This window comes from Periplaneta americana, chromosome 8 (assembly GCF_040183065.1).
Source record: "Periplaneta americana isolate PAMFEO1 chromosome 8, P.americana_PAMFEO1_priV1, whole genome shotgun sequence".
Taxonomy (NCBI): Eukaryota; Metazoa; Arthropoda; class Insecta; order Blattodea; family Blattidae; genus Periplaneta; species Periplaneta americana.
This window is the reverse complement of record NC_091124.1, coordinates 143190204-143211517: the sequence shown is the minus strand read 5'-3', so window position 1 is coordinate 143211517 and position 21314 is coordinate 143190204. Positions and strand designations below refer to the sequence as shown.

The window sequence follows — 21314 nt, the reverse complement described above, 5'->3', positions numbered from 1 at the left end:
TGTTTTGAATGCTGAAATTCGAGAGGGGACTTTCAAGAATACTTTCTTCACGCATCCAATTAATTTATCCACTTCAGGAAAATTTGCACGTACTTCTTCTGCAACCCGGTGTAATGCATGCGCTAAACACGTCACATGTACCATTTTTGGGTACAGTGCACTTAAAGAAGCAGCTGCTTTCATCATGTACGGTGCTGCATCTGTTATAAAAAGCAATACATTGGAATTTCGAATCCCATCAGGCCAAAGTATTCTCAATGCATGGTCAAATACTAAGCTGATCGTCGAGCAGTTGACTTTGTCCAGATGCTCACAATGTAGTAGAAATTGTTCTCCAGGGCTGCGTGCTTCTAAAACTCCAACAATAACATTAGCTACATAACAGCCCATAGAGTCTGTTGTCTCGTCAATGGATACGAATACATTTCTTTCTCCAATCATTTCTCTTATTTTTTTCAAAGTTTTGTCATAGCACCGAGCTATGTATGTTCTTCTCAATGTTCTAGGATCTGGAATTAATTTTCCGGTCTCCTCTTCTAAGAAAGTTCGGAGCTTAGGATGATTCAGTTTGTGAAGTGGAATATCAGCCGATAGAAAAGCTTCGCATAGTTTCTCACAAAATGGCGAAAACGTTGAACACGTATCCCCCAGAAGCATTTGCTGTAAGTTTACACTGGATTTATTTTCAAGTCTCTGCAGGCCACGTTTATGTTTCTCCCGTGACATGTGTTGTTCTATCATAAACTTTTTTTCAGCAGCCACTCTCACATCACAGATCTTGCAGAATAAAATACGACCGTCCATTGAAAAAATATTTTCTCCATATTTTGAAACAAATGCCTTTAATTTAACACTAGCAGTTTCCTTTACTTTAGGCATTTTGCTCTTGACCTGTTCACACAGACGACTAGAAACAACTGACCACCTCAATTAACAGCATAACAATGCCAGTTTACCTGGAGAAAGGAATCTCTGTGGGAGTGTGGGTAAATTCCTAGAAGTGGGCAAGTTCATTATGCCTTGAAAAATAGGGGTACAAGCTAGCATACGCTCTAGGAATTTGAATAAAATTCCTAGAAGTGGGCAAGTTCATTATGCACATACCTTGAAAAATAGGGGTAGAAGCTAGCAAACATCTACTTAATTCCAAGAAATTGTATTGACAAGGAAAATACTGAATTATAATAAAAATCTCAAATCAAATACAAATAATGTCACAGCCTTCCTAAAAAGTGTAAAAAATGCTCAAAATGACCTAAAAATTGCTAAAAAATGACATCCGTAAAAAAATTAAGAAAATGCAAAAAATGCCCTAACGAATTGCTTTTATTTAACCCGGTTTTTAATGTCATACATTTCCATATATGCTAGCAATGTTTAAACCTTCATAAGAAAAAGCTGCAAAATCATTAATTACCTTGCCCTATTTATTACATATTTATCTACATATTTTGCCACTTTATGTACAGTACATATTTCTCATTTCCATATTACATAAAATCCGGGCTCTACTGATATGTGTGCCAATTCATTATTATGTACTAAAAGGAAGGTGGGTATAAAGCAGATAATAATAACACATACGTATTTCCTTGTGGAAGTGAAATAAAATAAAGTTCTTAATGGAAAGCTTACAGTCCCAAAGCTGATATGAATATATCTTGTCTACAAAGTAAAGAAGTATGTGTTTAAAAATTGATTTCAATAAATGTTTGTCAGATGAAGAGCCAGTGTTATAACATTTATAAAAGGTCTGTCAGCAACATACATTTTGATTTATGTAACTTATATATACTAAAGTATTACTTACTTTCAATACCAGTACTTTTCTCAGTCTTAGAATCTCCTTGTTTTCCTTAGCAAGACTGTTGTGCAGAATATCTTATAGGAGATCCTCCTTTGAATCAGATAACTGCAATGCACCACTCGGCAGCTATGAAGAAGAAAAGAAAATAGTAATAATTATGCTGGAAAGAGTATGAGGCATTGTGGATACGTTGTATTAGGAGCAAACTTGAAATCGTGATTCTTTGTTGAGTTCACCCCTGCTATACGCAGTGCCTCATATATTCCATTGCTTTTTAAATCAATTTTCTGTATTTCTCCTTATACAGATTGAACCATAAGTAATATCATTAATTTCTCGTTCTCGTTCAGCAAAAGAATTTTACAATCTAGCAGGAAAGAATTGGGGATGCTCCAGGAATACTTTATAAACTACATTCAAAATGTTTATACAGTCAGTGCTGACATACTGCGGAGAAATTTTAATTACTTCACCTGTCATAAACAAAGTAGAATATGTTTAAAACCAAGCTCAAATCAAAACAACTCCATAGATTCTATGAGATTCCTCACTAATATTAACAGCATCAAAATGACAATAGAAGAAAAAGCACTGATTCAATATGAAAAACTTATCAGATTCCCAGGAAACAATTGGCATTCATACAGTCCTCTCTGTAGACTGAAAACTCAAAAAAGTTTCATATCCATGGTTCAAGAATTAAAACAGAAAATCAATATCCCGAATTTAAAAGAAAACTTACAAATTAAACCAAACCCTTTAACTCTATTACATATAGAATATAATCTAAATTTAACAGAAGAAATACTGAAATCAGAAGTAAACACTGAAATAATGAAACAATTGTCTTTAGAGACAATTAATATTAGGTACCCTCCACAAAACTGGCTTCATTTATACACCGATGGATCCTTGATCTCCAGAGAACAAGCCTGCTACTAAATCTACGTATTACTCTGTGAAAAGATTTATTAAATCTACATACTTAGACTTCAACAAACAAAATTTGATAACACAATCTCAAGGGGAAAAAATGGAACTCTCTGCATCATAATCCACAATTAATTCCCGATTTACCACGAAAATCGTCTGTAGCTGCATTTAGATTGGCAACAGGCCATGATTATGTGGCCAAACACCTGCATAGAATTGGAATATATCAGTCCCCTAACTGCCCATTGTGCAACTGAAACCAAGAAATGGATTCGGAACACCTCAAAATCTGTGCTTCAGTGGCTGACCATGATAATATCTTTGAAAAATATTGGAGTGCAAGAGGTCAAATGACTTTATTGTCATATGCCTGGCATTAGAAAACAACAACAATCTTACATTTATCCGGATTAAATTTGTGCACATTTGAAGAACAAAACTAAAATTCTTTCAATCATTCATTATCATAATTTTATTCATTGCTCTCTTAAATTGACTGAGTATATTGGGATTAAATCAGTGGCTTTCCCAAAACATGCTATGAAATGTTTCATATAAAAAAAATTTTATCTCCAAAAGGAAGCAAAAACGAGCAAAATTGTATTAAACTGTTTTGTTTGAAATATCTCAAACAACTCCCTGAAATTATGGATATTACTTACTGTTCACTCTATGAATATTAAGCTCTAGTAGACTCACTGTATCATTTAATGATATTGAGTTGAATATTTGTTCTAGAGCTGAAATTGGCAATCCCTATTCCCTGTGTATTAGTTTCTTCTGGTCAGTAACAGGCTGGAAGGATATTAATAGAGCCTACTTTCAAATCTCCAATGTGTTTAAGCCAGAAAATTTATACTAAAGCCATTCTTATTTTTTTTAGCGTGTATAAGTTCTGTCCAACACTAAGTAATATCCCAGAAATTCGGTTGATACATTTTCAGGCCAGTTTTGTCATGCATATAATTCCTAAACTACGCGACACATTCCAATAAAGTAAATGGAGACCGACAGTAGGGTAAATGTATCCAACGTATCATTGAGTTGAGTGAGTCACATCATCTATCTTCACTGCGGTAGAGGGGAAGTTTAGGCACGAATTGGCAGGTCCCATAGTAGCCTTGGCAGTGTAACTCGAGAATGCAAAGTGATAGAACGCTCACAATTGTGTAAATGATTCGTAACGAACCAGGCTATAATCCCAACTGAGAAGCAATCAATAGTCGACAAGTGAAATTGAAAAAAATTCCAAAGTGCAATTGAATGAAGAGAGAAAATTCACAATGTCGAGACATATGCAGCGCAAAGGGGAGTGGGAGTGTAAGCAACGGAGAGTAAACGATACTGTACAATGGTTAAGTCCACATCTGTGGAGTAACGGTCAGCGCATCTGGCCACGAAACCAGGTGGCCCAGGTTCGATTCCCAGTCGGGGCAAGTTACCTGGTTGAGGTTCTTTCCGGGGTTTTCCATCAACCCAATATGAGCAAATGCTGGGTAACTTTCGTTGCTGGACCCCGCACTCATTTCACCGGCATTATCATCTTCATCTCATTCAGACGCTAAATAACCTAAGATGTTGATGAAGTGTCGTAAAATAACCTACTAAAAAAATGGTTAATGTAGCAACCGACATATTTACTTTTAATGCATACAAGGTTAGGACAGAATTTCATGTAACTTCGAAAACGTTGAATTACATGACAAACAAAAATCTTTATCCCTCGCCATCTGTTGTACATGATTAGTTAAGAACTGGAGACCTATCGTTAAAAAAAAAACAATCCAAGCATCCCCTGCTTTGTAAATATTGATATTGTAACGGTATGTGTATGAATGATTTGTCTTTGTAATCCGGCAGGATGTAATGACATGTGTGATTGCTGTTTATTTATAATTTTAGAGCATGTGCGTTCAGAGAAAGATTTTCGATGTGGTAAATTCTGATATGTTTTCTCGTTTCTACGCGCATGCGTCGATGGCCCTTTGGCCGCCAGTTCGATGGTGCAGACTGAGTCAGTCTGTACAGTAGCTGACTAGAGCTGGAGCCATCAGCTCAGACCGGAAAGGCTTGGTGTCCATGTTTGGGAACCATAGGCCTATATCTCAACCCATGATGTGAAGGTAAACTGGCCACTGTACTTGGGTTTTTCTCTAAAACTAATTGAATTATAGCCCACCGAGTTTTTCTTTTGTGCATATTGTGGGATTTTGGTGAAATTATTGAAATTCTAAAAGAGGTTTTCCTTTTCCTGTGAAGATCGGCCGTGGCACTTAAAGATTTTGCTAGGCTGAAACGAATCCACATCGTAAGTCTGCGTGCTGTAATGATTAGTTAAGATTGTGATTTATTCTGATAGAATAACAAAGATCATGAGCTGATTATATATAGATATGAGATGAATAATGTTGAATGACTGAATTTTAATTTTATCATATTGTTAAAATAAATTCTCAGTGTCAGTTTAATGTTGCTCAAAAACAAACACAATTTTGTACATTTAGCTTGTCTAATTTTTCAACATTATGAAACTGGTTTAATCAAAGGTTTTGAGGCATAAAGAGAATTGTTGGTTTAAGGTTGAGTTTATTTAGTGAAAAATAAAGTTCTGATACAAACTGCATATTTCGTAGTGTAAGAATTTATTATAATCTTTGGTAGAAAAGGATAACTTCAGTACCGGTATCATGTTACCATAATATCACTCATCACCTGGCAACCCTGTGTGTAGCTACATGTCGTCGTTGTTTCTGCAATAACTCCTATGTGACATATTTATCGATTTTCAGATTTATTTTTCTATTAAATTAACTTAAATAGTGATACAACAAATAATAAAATCTCCTATATGTAATTATATTTCTTCCTTTCGAAAATGTAAGAATTCACAATACGTATGAAGATGAATAAATGTGTTTTTTCCTCCTACTGAAAATTTGTGTATTTTGCACATAGGAGTTATTGCAGAAACAACGACGATATGAGTCACTCAGCTAAGTGTGCTCCTAGTATAATGGCAGTTGACATTGGACATATACGTCAAAGTATATGCCTAACTTGGAGTCAGGTCATAAAGGGAAACATTGAAGGAGGAGAATTCGATCCGGTGCTGTGGATTGAATTCGGTGTACCTCAGTGGTCAGAGCACTTTGTATGTAAAACCAAGGACCCGGGTTTGATCCCCGGTGCCGAAGCGAATTTTTCTCCTCAAATATTAATTGTCAATATTACAGAGAATATTCTGTATGACAAATTAATAAATCTATAATATTCTCATAGCTAGCAGTGCATATGTCTGCACAGATTACTGTGCACTTAACTGCTGAATCTCGGCCAAATAAGTCACTCAGCTGAGTACGCTCCTAGTATAATGGCAGTTGACACTGAACATATTAGTCAACGTATATGCCTAACTTGCAGTCAGGCCACAAAGGGAAACATTGAAGGAGGAGAATTCGATCCGGTGCTGTGGATTGAATTTGGCGTAGCTCAGTGGTCAGAGTGCTTGGTACGTAGAACCAAGGACCCGGGTTCGATCCCCGGCACCAGAGCAAATTTTTCTCCTCAAATATTAATCATGAATTTACTTTGATTGATATATTTTGAATGATATATTTTGAATTTTAAGGTCATTTCAAAGGTCAGTTTAATAATATATGAGGTGTCACTGCATAAGGATCATGTGCAGAGACTAAGTGGAATGCAGAGAATAGGAAAGATTTGAGAATGCTGGGTTTGCAGTGAAAGGCCTGCCTTTGGGCAGAACACGTGTGTGTGTGTGTGCGTGCGTGCGCGCGTGTGTGCGTGTGCGCGTGCGTGCATGTGTCTTGAGAAGCCTCTTACAAATCCTGAGGAATTGAAATGAGAGAAATTTTAACAGTCTATATATATATTTTTGGGGAAGCTAAAAACAAACCATCATCTTTCTTATCATTCATCTCGGGGAAGGATTACAGCAAAGAGAAAAAATACTGCAATGGAAGAAAACTGGATTTGCAAGAATTTTACAATGGACAAATATTTAACATACCTTGCTGTATAATGGCAAAGAACATCATTTTCATGACATTTTTATTTCATATTTGGAATTACGTTGGTAATTTTAATATTCTTATTTCACAACTTAATACAACATTAGCCAATATTTTAAGAACTTTCATTGAGTCATATTGTAAAATGTTGGTCATACCTGACTACATTCATCAGAAGTCAATATCCGGTCACTATTATCTGGTATTTCATGAGAAGTCCCGGTACGTGAAGTATGATGTTCAAGATTAGGTTTCTGAAAATATACAGAATTTGATATTACAAATTTAATAAGAGTAATTATAATACTCATTGGCCACTCCACAAAAAGTATTTCACTTCTAGGTCTACAATATTTTAATAGATATTATTGATCGTCCAGCACTGTAGCACTATATCTATGAGGAAATAAATAAGATAACAGTAAGTAAATAACAAGAAGGAGGTGAGCCAATTTTATAGGTCCATCTGTGCCAGAAAAAGAATGTTTGAAAACAGTTATTCGATAAATTTCTAAAATTATGTGTTCTTCATCAGATGAAGTGGATGAATCTGAAGGGTCTAGTACAGGGATGCGAAACTCATAAGTAGGGGTGAGATATACTTTGACTCACCGCTGGCTATGTCGTCGCCAGTGGCGTATTTGAAGGCGGTTTGTAAGTAACACAATGCAATACAGAACACTGAAATGAAATGAAATGATTAATCTAAAAATGTCCTGTTAAGGGCAAAGGCCTCCTCCTATAGAGGGAGAGCTCTATTTGTCTCACGCTGTGAGCTACTCCCCATAAGAGGTGTTTACATGCTTGAAATTGTTCACTTGGTTCACATTCTGCAGTGTTTTGATATTGTTCACTTGTTTCTGTCTCACTGGTTTTAGTCACTGTTCACTTGTTTTCTTAGGTTTTTCCAGTCTTCCCTATTTCTTGCTCTGCTTGACCAATGGCTTCCTACTCGTTCACTGAAGAGGTCGGTCCATCTTCTTCTTGGTCTTCTGCTGATCTCTTGCCAATGCGGGGGTCCCATAGTGTGACTTTCTGCGTCCATCTTCCATCTCTAAGTCTTGCAACATGGTCTCCCCACTTCCATTTGGTATTGGTGGCTTGCAGTGCTAGATCTTTAATTGCTGACATATTTTGTAGCACTTCGTTTGGAACTCTGTCCCTCAGTGATAAGCCTAGTATCCTTCTCAGCATCTTCCTTTGGCATATTTGGAGACGAAGTTTGGCAGTGAGAGACCATGTCTGACACCCATATAACAGTACAGGAGTTACGCGGGTCTCCAATATTTCTATTCTGAGTTTTTTGTTGAGTGTTCTCTCCAGTATGATAAACTTGAGAGTCCAGAATGCCTTCCGTATAATAATATAATAGAGACAGTCGCATAATATTATTATTCGTGGTGCACATGTTCTGAAGAGGAATGCTAGTACCTTTTAGCTTTCCCCAGTTTGTCAATATCGGGGTGAATAGCTGAACATAGTTTCAATTGGCATACTAAATGAAAATCAGCTAATCTACTGCATATTTATTTACTTGGTTATTTAACGACGCTGTATCAACTACGAGGTTATTTAATGTCGATGGAATTGGTGATAGTGAGAAGATACAGTATTTGGCGAGATGAGACTGAGGATTCGACATAGATTACCTGACATTTTCCTTACGATTGGGGAAAACCTCGGAAAAAACCCAACCAGAAATCAGCCCAAGCGGGAATCGAACCCGCGCCCGAGCACAACTCAGGATCGGCAGGCAAGTGCCTTAACCGATTTAATCTGCTGCGTATGTCGCTTTTAATGATATCATATTGAAAAATAACTTGATGACTCAGAACGAGACTGTTACAACTCAAAAATAGAGATTTTTCAGTAGAGCCATTTAAAGTTTTCCATTTTGATTACACAACTTTTAATACTATATCACTTCCTAATATGTATTATGATGTTTTGTGTGTTAAATATTACAGTACCTGGTTAACTAGTATCAGCCTGTTATGGGCCATCTTCAGAACTCTGAAACTAGTTAACCAGGTACTAAAATATTTAACACGCGAAAGATGTATAATACATTTTCCTAAAGTTTCCATTGTAGATGGTAAATCAGATAATCATCTCACATCAATGAAAATTGGTATATACATTAATTATTGTTATAGAAGTTTATTAAATCCTTATACTGCTTTTTTGAGGCTTGAAAGTAATGTAATTTTCCCTAAGATAGGTTACTAGCCTTATCGTTAGGTAGTCCAGTAGTGGGGCTGCTACTTTTAGCCTCTGGAGAGGCTTGTAATGCAGCATTTCCTCTGCATTTGATGAAACAGTTACACCGCTGTGACTCGGTCGCCATTTCATCGTTGGTAGAAACAGGGTGGACCACGAGAAGGTGAGGATGGGTTGTGAAATATTTTATCAAAATGAAAAAGATGTGAACAAGAAAATTACCAAATTTACACAAATTCTAGGAATAATAAACAATACAGTAAAAGCTAAATTAGTACAAAAATCTACAAGAATAAAAATATATAATACACTAGTATTACCCTCCCTTTTATACGGAAGTGAGATTTGGACATTAAAGAAAAGAGACATGAACAGAATCAAAGCAAAGGAAATGAAATTTTTCAGGACAGCAGGATATACTCTTTTAGACCGAAAAAGGAACGAAGAAATTTTAGAACAATTAGAAGTAGAGTCAGTAGAAGAAAAAATTAGCAGATACAAATTCAGTTGGCTAGATCATGTAAGAAGAATGGAAAATTCAAGAATCCCAAAAATTATGATGCAGTATAAGCATAGAGGACATCGTCGACCATGAAGACCTTTAAGAAGACTGCTAGATGGGGCCGAAACAGGTCTACAGAGGCCTAATTCGTGAAGGATGATGATGATGAAGTTTATTAAAAAATTAATTTTGTCGGTATTTATTTTATGTAATTTTTATGTGACTTTTTTTTTAGTTGCAATACTTTCGCATTAAAATATCCAGACAAAACTTCTCAGATATGCTGTAACTGTATTACATAATATTTTATTATTTGCAACAGGTTTTTCCTAATATGACTATGTAATAAGTTCAGATAATGCAATGGAAAAATATGTCAAATATAGATTTGGAAACAAAATGAGATTGGTTGGTATCAGGATTATTACAACAATAAAAAGAAATAAATTACACCAACCAGGATGACTACAATAATAATAATAATAAATAAATTGCATCTTGTAGTGAGAAAAAGCATGTGTTTATTTGTTAGTCAAATGTAACTCTATTTTCTTCAACACCATTGGAAACTTTCAAAGTTTTATAAAAATTGAGCATGGATGCTTGGAATGATACCACTTTTACAAACATCAAGCAAATTCCCCCATCCCCCCCCCTCCACAATTATCCCTGGAGGCGAAGAAAATGCTGGCTTTAGTATTGCTAAAGAAGACTTGCCTTTCCTTTTTTGTCGAATACTTGTTTTTTTTTTTTAAATCACCTTGTTCATAGGAGTGCTTAAAAGAGATGGCGAAAGGATCCTGTTTTCTAACCTCCACGGTCTTCATCTTAGACCAGTTTACATTATCACCATTTTCATTTCTGGAAAAATTATTTTCCATTTGTTGTGTTAAGTATTTCAAATCTAAGATGTCTGGTGTATCTAGTTCATTGACTTTGTACATAGGGTATTGCCTTTTCTCTTGATCAATTTCAGTACTGGTACCTATTGCGTCGTTGGCAGTATAATAGGTCCTCCTTTAAGAACTCTTCCCACCCCCACCGTTCAATAGTAAAATGCACAGTCATTCTCATTCTGGGTATGACCTGTGATTAAGAATTTCTGTGCTATGACCAGGGAAAGGAAGTTCATGCCCTGAAAACGTGAAGAATATGTATGCATTTATGCCGTAAAAATAGATAAATATGCTACAAAATATGCATTATCAGTCTGAGAGATTATTTTAACAGAATAATAAGGTATAGGTAACTTACGTTTAGTCTATGGATTTTGAAGTGGTTGCCTCATTGCTGTATGCTCCATTTATGCTGTTACAGTTCACAACTAAGCAGTGACGTATGTTTTCTGTTGTCATTCTTCGCCTGTCGTCTCTCAGCATAGCTTTGTAGCACGAAAAACTTCGTTCTACGTCACAAAAAGTAAGAGGGGTTTGCACAAAATCTGGGAGCTGTTCTATAGAAATTTTGTTGGTTTTTGGGGTGTTTTTCCTTCGAGTAGGCTATATCTTGAATTTCTTTAAGCTGATAATAGCCAGGGTTTTTGGAAAGAATATTTGCTGTTTTCTCGTTCACTTATCTCCTACATTTCCTGGAACTGATGTTAAACTGGACATTGTTCTATCGAAATCTGCTAAAGACTGCAATAAAGGAATACAAATTGCTAACTTGAGAGGCTTCCCATGAAGGCGTCATCGTTACGTTCAAAATTCATAAACATAAATTAGTCTTGTTTACGAGGTTACACACTTTTAAAAATGAGGGAAAGACAAATAAACATTCATAATATGGAGTTTCCCTGCATAAATGTTAAAATAAAAGGCAAAATATGCACTTTTATGCACAATAAAAGTAATATCATTGTATTCAGAAATTTGTGATTCATGTAGATAATCTTTCAGCATATTCACACAACGATAGAGAACAAATATGCAAATGCATGAACTTCCTTTCCCTAGTTATGACATTATATGACTCAGGTTAGTTACGCAGTACAAAAGTAATGAGGAAATGAATTTGTTCTTGTTTTGTCCAGCACAATTGTCTAAAAACAAAATTACCTGGTTTGTTGCTGTGTTTGGCAAACAAGTAAGAAATTTATAGAGACATGTGTCAATCTGATTTGAACTTCTTTTGGCCAAGCCCTCATGTCAAAAATAACAATGGCCCTGGCTGTTTGTGATGTCATTCATATATATATTTTCCCCTGCAATTATTTATACTCGCTTTATCATCTTTGGTCACATCATGAGTTAATCTTCTGGGTGAAATCCGAAGGCCTGTGTACTATTGTTGAGACTAGTTCTATTGTTGTGAACTAGATGGCGACTGTATATGTATTACTGATTTGTTATGGACACTGCCTGCTGGATCACATCCTATGGCTGTTTACACTGCCTGCTCAATCAACGCTTATGTGCGAGTCTTGAAAAAAGTTATTTTGCCGCTAGGTGGCAGGTAGTGCCCACCACTATTAACATTATCAATATATGCAGAATACCCTAAAATAACTATTATTACGAAGTCTTAGGTACTAGAAGAGACAAGGGCTTATGGAAACGATGGCCCAGGGTGTCCGAATCCTTCCGCAATGCTTAATATGTAATACTATTAATACTGAAATTAAAACTTAATTTTTTTTCTAAGCGATACTACATCCAAACAAGTAGGCCTATACTTGCTTTAGGCATTTACTAAAATTATTATTAAAATCAATTAACGTAATAAAAATAATATTTGAAACTTATATAAAATATTTCAACAAGTTTAAACATATTTACGAAAAAATATATGCTTCCTTTAACCGAGCTACAAGATTATTGGAAATCACGGTTTGAATTAACGACAGTATGTGGTATCTTCCTGCAGTATCTTCCAATCCATGAAATTGTTATACGGACACTTGGTCTACTGTTTTATTAAGTTCAGTATTGCCACAAAGTAACTTCCCCATATATAAAAGGCCCATTTGAAGTGTGATAAATTTTGCGCTCATTAAAAAATTCTCCCCCGTCCCCGAAAAGAAATGCCGAGTAAAATACTGTAAACAGATAATTTATCGCTTATGTTGTGTACAGTAAAAAATTTGTACACATTTTTCATGAAACGTATTGTTGGTCCTGCTTCTGAAAAATTTACCCGAGATGTCAGACGTAGGACTATATGATTGTCCTTCATATAGTCCAAAGTGCTTGTAACTTCCAGTGAAAATGTCTGTACAGCATAAAGAACGTTCATTTCCTCAAAGGAACTGGGTTCGACATGCTTCCTCATTAGAAATCGAATGGGTTTCACAGCTAAGTCCTTTTGTATCCTGTATATTTCCTTGATGAATTTTGAACTGATCATTCCTTCTCTGTCTGCTATATCCTGGTCTAGAAACTGTGAACGGATGTTTTTGATGATGTGACAGTAATCAAAACTTAAATATAAATTATGTTGCAAGTTACATGGGTGTGCTACGCAAGGCTGTAGATCTCCGCTGCCTAAACCCTTAAACATAGCAGTATTAGTTCTATGGTTATCAGTTACAAGCCGAAGCACATGAAATCCAAGTCTTTACAGCTTTCAACACTTGCTGAACTAATAAGAGCAGATCATTTCCTTGCAAATTTCGTACCATGAAATATGCTGCGGTATTGTGTACTTGGTAAATAATTCATGAATAACTAAACACAGAAGTTTGTTGGCTAAGACGGGATTTATTCCTATTTCTTTATTAGAAACTCCTTCAGCTTCGACTAAACCAAAAATTTTATCCTTTTCTTTATTATAAAGCAAGCTTTCTTTTATTGCCATTTCATCGCATATAAGAGAAACTACTTTCTCAATTTCATTCAATTTTGTGGCTTCTAACTTAAGTGTCTGTTTAATTAAAGGGGAAACACCAATGCCATATTCCGTTGAGCCCATATGCCTATCTAATATGCTGCGCGACGGTGCTTGTATTAATTTCAAATTTCTTCCAAAGTCGTAGCCTTTAGGAGGCGATATTCGCCAACATAAGCAGTACCGAATAATTGGCTCGGACCATTTTGGACGATTTTTTTTTTAATTTCTAATTTGATCCAGTATATATATGCAGCCATTTTGTAGCCATCATGTGCTGATTCCTTCCTGTTATCTACTGACTTTCTCTCAGGTAGCTCAGTTGGTAGAGCAACTGGCTACGGACTAGAAGGTCCGGGGTTCGATCCCAGGTGGTGACAGGATTTTTTCTTGTTGCCAAACTTTCAGAACGGACCTGAGGTTCACTCATCCTCCTATAAAATTGATTAACAGGTCTTTCCTGTGGTGCCGACCACACCACCTCATTCTAGTGACGAGGTCATGGAAACCATGGGGCTATACCTCCATGTCCCCTAAGTGCCTTCAGGGCATATTACAGGGATACCTTTACCTTTTACCTTTTACTGACTTTGTCTCAGTATAGCTATTAATTTCTTCCTTCGCCTCTTGAAGTTCCTTCTCTATTTCCACAATTTTGTTTTCGAGTCTGTACACTTTCGCTCGAAGATTTTTATTTAATTTTTTATGGTATTCCAGTTCACTTAATCTTACAGTATTTACATGAACAGCAATATGTCTGGAATATACGTTTACATCTGCCTTTGTCTTTTATAATTTTGGCTTCTATGTCTTTCTCACGATATTCGGCTTCAATGTCCTCCTGACATTGTGCAGCCAATCTTGAGACGTTGTTCTTCTCGGAGAATGATGAACTTGAGTTTCTGACTTTTCTCTTCCTCTTGTTAGAAGGTTTCTTGTATGAAGGATATCCAGGAAATATACTTGGTATCGACAAATTTTTCAGTTTCCTATATTTTGTATCTTCTTTAAAATCTTCTTGTTTGAAGTGTAAACTACACACACATGAACGATCAGAAGGAATCCACTTACTTCCTCTTTTGTCACCTTCTCTTGATATAATATTTAACCTTTAACCACTTTTCCCGCAGCTCACTATTAGATGGAAATTCATGAAATGATAATCTTCTGAATTTCAATTTTCCTCTGTGCGCTTTGCAGAAAGGGGCACAACAAGACACCATTGCAAATATATTATAATTAATATTGTTATTTCAGGAAACCAAGTTTTATATCTCACAAAATTAAATGTATTTCAAACCGAATGTTCCTTTCTTCCAATGTAGCCTATTTTAAAGAAGAAAATCATATCATTAATAAACAATAACTGACAAACACTGTAATTACTTCTAAGATGTCAAATAAGACAGTATAATTAATTCTACACATTTAGTACAGCCAATTCAACGGCAGTTACTTGCTGCGCTCTAGTGTCGAAACTGGACAATAATGTCCACACGAAACTCAATGCTAAGGAAGAGGAATGAGCAGGCAGTTACGCAGCCAAAGGATGTGATCCAGCAGGCAGTGATTATGGATAAGATTTCGATGATGAATGAGACCGGTGATATTCAGAGACATTGTGGCCCGAATCTCCCGGCATTTGGCTTACGGTTGAGGAAAACCCTCACCACAGAGGTGGTCATATTCATATATTGTGAGTTTGTAACAGACAGTTTTCTTTTATAATATAAAGATGAACACTCACCACAAGATGAAAGAAGTAGCCTACGACCTGAAGATCAGAGTAGCACAAAACTTTGCTTGGAGCCTGTTTTGCTGATTCAATATCTTTAGTCTTTGTAGCCCTTGATGTTTCTCTTCTTTATATCTCTATTATAACTTTCTTGCAGGTTTAATTTCTCTGTTTCTGTACTATTCTTATATGCAGTATATATACAACATTGAACTTTCTTAGGGATATAAAATATGAAGGATTAAAGTGAATTAAATACTAATGTGTAAGAATATGCACGATGATTAATATTTCAATACTACATCGATGGTGAAGACAAAATTAATAACAACATTATGTTTAACACAATGCAGGCAGCATTATGCTACCATTATTGTAAGTACTGCAAGGTGTGCAAAATCTAAACTCGAAGCATGGATATTTTCAGTGCGAAAGTGTTACAAGTCAAAATGGAACATTGCTTTTAGCAACAGTTGAGAATGGAAAACTGTTACAACGTAAAATATAACACTTTCCAATTAAAAAAAAAAAAAACTAAATAGCATAACTTTAAAACTGTTATATGTGCATTTATGTCCTAGTAGGAAATTTTTAGAGTTGTAACAGTTACCCTCATCTAAAGATTAAGAAGATTAAAATTGAAATAAAACCTAATAATTTTACTCTTCTAGGGAGAAGATCTAAAAATATCAATATTCATGCACGTACAGAAGAATTATAGAAACACATACTTAGTGGTCAGTAATAATAATAATAATAATAATAATAATAATAATAATAATAATAATAATAATATTTAAAATAATACATTATTCAGCGTGGCAATTAATGTTTCTATATACATACTCCTAATTGAACCGTTGAGCAAAGTAAACATAATAGCCTATTACATTTTGTCTGAAAGAACAAGAAAAACGTTCTTCATTCTTTACGATACCACCTCTTATTGCTTGTAGAGACACAGTTTGTAGAGCGACATGATACCGCCACTGCTTGCCTTCAGTACGTGAATGAAACACACAGCAATGTACAGTAAGCTCCTCGTACCCGTTTGAATGTCTATGATTACACGATGTAATCACGACACCCACTTTGGTCACCGCTGTACTAGAGGATGAGAGGAGAGGATGCGTAACTATTTTGTATACGAACATATCTGTACCTGCGCTGTGATGTACTTTGTATCAGACAACCTCATTCCAGTTTATAGGTAGCTGAATTACAAAGCCTAATTATTATTATGGGGTGTATACAGCAGTAGCGGCTCGTGCCTGAAAAAGTAGGTGAAGCACAAAATTGTTGCAAGGTTTTCAAAGCTCATGTAGGCTAGTTGCATTGATAATCGGAAGTCTATGTAACTAAAGTAATTCTCTCCCATAAATTCCCATGCCCTTCAATCGTGAAAGTGATTTAATTGTATTTATTTCTGCCAGTTATCAATGCACTTACCGGTAGATGTCAATTAAGATATGAAGAGTCCACTGCAAGAATGATGGATGTCATTTGGAATATATTTTTCAGGAGAAGCAATTGAAAGTTTGAAATGCTTAGCGATCAAAGCTTAACTGTGATTTTCCGATCATTACTGGAAAATGACTATCAGTGTTAATGCCATATAACTCTCTATGTACAGTCTAAATGTCTTAAGCTATACATTAACAGTCTTGGTTCATTTCCGACAAGAAAGTGACATCCATCATTCTTGCAGTGGACTCTTCATATGCTTATTGCTTACCTATCTTTACACTAAGTTGATCCTCCATAGCTTCAGGGCTGCGAACCTGCCAATAACGTTCTCATGGAGGGGCTGTGATTCCATCATCTTGTCCAACATATCTTTTTGGAGCGAAATATTCCCTAACGCTGACAGTCTCTACTGTGACAATGAGTTTCTTTGTTTTGTTTTTATTCGTTTTAAACACGAGAAGCTCCTCTCGACCGGTACGCTAGTAAGACGGTGGTATTAAAATGAGGGAATATAACTTATACACTCCTCCAAATACATCTTTGTGTCACGAAGAAGTCTATTTTGTCCAATATTCTTTTGAGAAGGTTAACTCCATATGTAGATGAAATTATCGGGGATCATCAGTGTGGTTTTAGGTGTAACAGATCGACTATTGACCAGATATGTTGTATTCGACAGATAATGGAGAAAAAATGGGAGTATAAGGATACAGTGCATCAGTTATTCATAGATTTCAAAAAGGCATATGACTCGGTTTTTACCGAATTTTAATGAAATTCATACTGCTGAAGGAATGTAATAAATCAACATTCTGTGCAAAATTTCAGTTCAATCGAACAAATAGTTTCTGAGTTATCAACATTTTAATTATGATATGATATGCAAATTCAAAATGCTCTACGTCAATCACATTTTCAGTATAGGCCGTAAATGTTTTTTTCCTACTTTATTATACACTTATTAATAATTCCAAGTTGTCATTTCAACTTTCAATCACTTTATGTTGAAATAAAAAAAATATTAATTGTGTGCTGCCCATTCCGCTGAAAATTTTGCATATTTTGACTTTTAACAACCATTAACAGGAATATTTTTAATTCTACATAAAGAGTGAAAACTACAGTTTTTTAAGCAGCTTTCGAAGTGTGTGTCTTCCAAATTTGAAAACAATCAGATGAAAATTATGTGTCACAGAGCATTTTGAAGGTATAAAAATGTAGTTTTAAGATAGAGGTAATTTTTTAAAATAAGACATGCATATAATGTACTTACATAACTAGAACAGCCCAGCACCATATGTTTGGCCTTCCTTTTTCTTTTCTTTCTTTTCTGCTGCACCTTTGTTCAATTTTCTAGTTCATTGTGCACTTTTTTGTTTCTCTGCCCTTTTCCATTCACTCGTATGAGTACGCTTTCTGTCCCGCCTAGCCAGAATATTCTTTGCTACCTCTGTCAATTTCCCCTCCCCAATTGTTATTTTTACAAGTTGACTTTGCAGGCACCCCATATTAAATTCAGCAACTGCACTTGCCACTGCACTGTAATTTTGATTTTTGAGACAAATGTGTCTTTAGGACATTTTCTCCATATAAGAGAATGGACACTCATTCGCATTCTGGGTAGCGCCACGTGTACATTTGCTGAACACTTCAGGACTGGACAGACGTTCGTAAAGGGGTAACAGTGTTATTAGGGTTGCTTCTGATAACTGGAGTTCATGTTCTGGTGACTATGAGGCTCCTCTCCCTTTGCCTTACTCCGGTTATAAAACACCAAGAGTCCAGTCCAGTTGGACTTCTGTCGTGATGAGGCTTTTCATCTGTCGACACTGAATGTGCCAAGGTTGCAACAATCCCCCTCCCTATTGCTCTGACATCAGGCATCCCATTTACAATTGCAGCCCTATAATAATTTGTCATTGCAGAAATGGCATTTTCATTTAATTTTCCAACACCCCGCCCGCCAAGCTTAACACCTTGAGATTTATTTTCTTTTACTAAATTTCTCAAACCAGTGCCCATTCTCTTTGCAACATGATTGATGCATTCCTCTTTACTTATTGCAACATCTGCTCCATACACAGCCAGTTTTGACAAATGCTGGTATGTCTTTGCATCCCCATCAGAGAGTATTGTAGTGTATCGCATGCTACATTCATTTTCAGTCCTCAACCATAGCCTCTCTGCTGCAACCATCTCCATAGTATTGGAGCTACCTGTGTAATTTTTGTTGCACTCCCCAGATTTTTCATGACCATCTAACCAAAATCTGTATTCTGGAGGATTTTGACCTAGATCAGCAGCAGTGAAAGAACATGCATGGCAAAATTTTGGAAGTCAATACATCTATTACTAACCCTACACCATACAGTGAAATATGGCCACGTTTATACCAGTTACCATCATATGACACTGCTATGTCCACTACATTGCTGGATTTCAGTGTAGGGTCACATACTTCGTGAGCTTGTCATACTGCTCTGAGAGACCGGGAGAGGATTTTTTGGTTATAGCAATCTGTTTCTTTAGCAATTTTGTGAAGATGACTTTGATATGTACCTATTGCCATACCTTTCATGCCACTCACAGAGCAGAATGTCTGCATAGCAGAATAACCTGAACCAGTGCTAACAAAGGTCTCAACCATTTTTTTATTTACTTCAAATGGTGGTCTCTTACTATCAGATTTTGTCTGTGGGCTACTGAAGGTCTCACCACAGTTTGTACCACAGGCAATATATTTTACCACTAGTTTGGTTGCAAACCCATTGTTCTCCCTCATTTGCAATTATAAAGCGGTATTGTCACATTCATGACACTTCAGATTTTTTAACAGTTCACCCCACACATTTTTATGAACTAACAAATAATCTGAAGAAAATGCTTGTCCAATCTCACCTGCAGAAGTGGTTTCAAACATCTTTAGCTTCTTGGCGCTTGTTGATACAGAGGTGGATGACATTTCCTAAGGCTCATGGATAGCAGATGGACCTGCCTGACAATTAGGGAGGTTAGATACACCTGGCTGCTCTTGATAGAGGTTAGGCCTAATTTCTGCAGCACATTGTTTTGCAAATTTGCATTTTACAGCATGCTGCGCTTTTCGTGTCCTTTTAGAGGGGCGTTTCTTGTGTGCACGACTTCTAGATAATCTTCCCATGCTGTAATCTCAACACTATAATTACTAGAATGACCTACATTAATTTAGGCCTAGACCCTACTAACTTTGTATGTATTATGTATTACTAATACATATATATATGTGAATCTTATAAATCATGGCTAAACTCCAGAACATGGATTGCACCCTTCCCCTCTTCCCCCACCGCACCTACCTTGCAACTAGCTACTTTCCTTGCAGACTCCTCCCTCTCTCGCGTTCTCACGCTTCATCTCGCTCCGTCCGAGACACGCGCCACCTCGAAACATCATGGCGGCCACTGACGATCTCCGCAAACATCGCGCCGATGAAAAAAGCGGGGTATCGGGGCTGCAAGCCCCGATGATGATCCGACGTGTAGCACCAGACCTGTTACTAAATCTACGTATTACTCCATGAAAAGATTTATTAAACCTACATACTGAGACTTCAACAAACAAAATTTGATAATACAATCTCAAGGGAAAAAATGGAACTCTCTGCATCATAATCCACAGTTAATTCCCGATTTACTACGAAAATCGTCTATAGCTGCATTTGGATTGGCAACAGGTTATGACTGTTTGGCCAAACACCTGCAGAGAATTGGAGTATATCAGTCCCCTAACTGCCCATAGTGCAACTCAAACCAAGAAATGGATTCGGAACACCTCAAAATCTGTGCTTCAGTCGCTAGTCATGATAATATCTTTGAAAAATATTGGAGTGCAAAAGGTCAAATGACTTTATTGTCAAACGCCTGGCATTAGAAAACAACAACATTTATTTATTTTTATTAGATTTACCTGTCTTAGGCGCTCCTTAACTTTTTTTTTTTTTTTTTGTTTATCAATTCTTACCTTTTATAAGCTCCTCATATTTTATTCTTTTGTTGCTATGGAAACGCTCTCTTGGTAACATCCTGTCTACACTCGCATAGGATGTTACGCACAAACTAACGTCTGTCTGAATCCATCTCTGTGCTTTCATTTCTCCTTCCTTTTGCAATTTTAATTTAAATTACGCGTTTAGTGAATCGGAACAGCTATTCCATAACTGCCCGTCGTTCCGCTGCTCTGCCTGTGAGGGAGCGATCGACTCTTGCCTATCATCGCAAGCATTTGTTCTTACAGTAATAGACTCATCGTGTGCGTTCCTTTGAAATTAAGGAGTTGGCGAGAGGATTCCGTTCCACTCGGCTCGTCTCCGCTTTGTCTGCACCCGTTCTTGCAGCGGATGCGATACCCGCTGCTCTTTTCTTTCAGGCCTAGAAGTGAGCAGTGCAGCCAACTGAGTTTGCTTCGTAATTACTGCAGAGGAACTGCACTTGGATACTTCGACTGGCGACAGTCGGTATGCTTTATGATGGCCACACTGTACGACATCATAAACGTATATATTATTTTATTTGCTATGTACTAAAACAAGGCTACGGTGCTGTAAATTTGTGTTTTGACTCCGGAATAGTTCTAGGGTTGAATTCTGTGGAAATTGTTGTTCCTTCTCCTTTGACGCAGTGGCTGCTGATTGGCTGAGGCAAGTGAGGCCGGGCCTCAGTCACTTTGCTTCCTTAATCTCAAAATTTTAGTGGTTTTTAGAAAACTAGACGGCATTTCGGAAGGCGGTCAGCTACTACATGCGCCGTAGCATTTCTG

At 36.5% G+C, this 21314-nt stretch overlaps 1 protein-coding gene across 8 annotated transcripts in view; it reads right to left on the bottom strand.

The window, feature by feature from the left end:
* LOC138705125 (uncharacterized) overlaps positions 1–19842 on the bottom strand; it is a 208425-nt gene extending 188583 nt beyond the window's left edge. For all 8 annotated transcript variants that reach the window (XR_011333631.1, XR_011333630.1, XR_011333632.1 and 5 more), the window contains exons 1-4: positions 19419–19842; positions 17794–18054; positions 6930–7025; positions 1811–1933 (exon numbers count right to left, since the gene is read on the bottom strand). The gene's annotated coding sequence lies outside the window, so the exon portion shown is untranslated. The remainder of the gene's footprint in view (positions 1–1810; positions 1934–6929; positions 7026–17793; positions 18055–19418) is intronic.
* Positions 19843–21314: the final 1472 nt, after the last annotated feature.